Here is a 1,969-nt window from a genome sequence, read left to right on the forward strand (position 1 = left end):
CAGGGAGAAGACTGACTGGGTTTTCCTCCAGCACACAGTCTCAGAAACCCACAAGGGGTCACTGTGAGTCAGCATGGACTCACTAGCAGTGAATTGAGACTTGGATAAACCGTGTAGATGAAGACACTAAAGCCATGTAATGTCACTTTAGCCTCAGGCTTATCTGGTAAGAGACAGAGTGCATAGTTTGCTCCTCTTCTGAGCAAACTTCTTTCTCTATTTTTGCTTTTTATTTTTCTCTTCTGGTCACATTAGACTAAATGTCCTAGACTTTTTCTAAAGTTTTATTACTATATTTATGATTCGTGTTGCTATAAATGTTATTGTTAATAGAGTGAAAAGGGTGGCATTATTAAAATATTTTCCATCCCTTATTTCATATAACCACCACCCAGAAACTATTAAGCAGAACTCGTTAAATATTTTTCTAATTTAAATCATGTATATACCTAAGAGCATTCAATTACAAAATAAAGTGGAAAACATTAAACTTTGAATTTTTGTTCTAAATTTCCCTTATCATTATAATTATGAAATCTTCTATATGTTAGAGCTATTTCTCTAAGCTTAACACTTAATACTTTCTATAGAGAAATCTAAAAGTGGCATTGTCTGATCACATTACTTTATCCATGACTCAGCTGTCCATAAGAGAGAAGACCCAAAAACTTTCTGATTCAGTTTTCTAACATTTGAAATAATTTAGTGATGGCCATTTCTTGATATTTTTGTGCAATTCTTCAGTGTATCCACTAGATGGGGGTTGGTGGGTAGCAGGAACTATAGAGCAAGATACTATAGAATTTCCAAGTCATCTCAAATATTGCAATTCTGATTTTTAGGATTAAAAAATTTAGAGTAGGATATATATTTTTGATCTCAGAAAGCATACCTTTATTATAAATGGAGGTGTTTCCTGAAGGTAAAGATTGTGTTCAATTCTGTTTAAAGTCCTAAGAAATCAAATTGTGTTTCCAATAGCTGTATTTACTAGATTGAAAGGATGTGCTTAATGCATCGAAAAAGTTTATAAATAGTCAAAGTACAAATATTTCTCCTCATTGCTAGTAAATTCTGTCAAAGCTTTTAAAGGAAAACAGAAGTGAAAATATTTCTAATCATAAAGAATGAAAAATTCTAAAGTCTACCAGCAGAGTATAAAAAAACACTACAGCTCAAACATAAAATCATTATAAAACTTTTAAATCATATTCTAGCCAGTAAAATTCAGCTGTTAATCACAAGAAAAATACAGCATAATAAAATATAATTAATCTCAGAAATAAAAAATATTATTATAGGAAATCTATTAATATAATTTTCTTCATAATAACACAAAGAAAACTTTCATGATGTCCATAAAGGCCAGACCACCACTTGTCTGTCCATTTGTCACACTGTGGTGATGTGTGCTACTGGGATGCTGGAAGCTACGTCATAGGTATTTTCAAATACTGGGGGGCGGGGTATCCAAAGTGAACATGTTTCAGTAGTGCTTCCAGATGAACAGACTACACAGAAGGAATGGACCCTCCACTTCAGAGCAATTAGCCACTGAAAACATGCTGGATAACACTGAAACATTGTCACATGCTGAAAACTTCATGAAAATTAACAGCAGACTATTTGACATAGATAGTACCAGAAGATGAGCCCTTCAGGTCAGAAGGCACTCAAAATATGGCCGAGGAAGAGCTGCCTCCCAGAGTAGGCTCAAGGAAAATGGCGTGGATGGAGGAAAGCCTGCAGGAGTCAAGCCATTGGGACCTTCATTTATGATGGCACACTCTAATGAGAAGAAACAGGTGCAAACATCTATTCATGGTTGGAGCTTGGAAAGTACCAAGAATGAATCAAGGAAAACTGGAAGTTGTCAAAAATGAAATGGAATGTATGATGATCGATACCTTGGGCACTAGTGAATTGAGGCAGACTGGTATTTCCCATTGTGGATAAGAAAACCATCTGG

The sequence above is a fragment of the Echinops telfairi genome, unplaced genomic scaffold (genome assembly GCF_000313985.2).
Source record: "Echinops telfairi isolate 266 unplaced genomic scaffold, ASM31398v2 ScPeMD7_2;HRSCAF=8, whole genome shotgun sequence".
Taxonomy (NCBI): domain Eukaryota; kingdom Metazoa; phylum Chordata; class Mammalia; order Afrosoricida; family Tenrecidae; genus Echinops; species Echinops telfairi.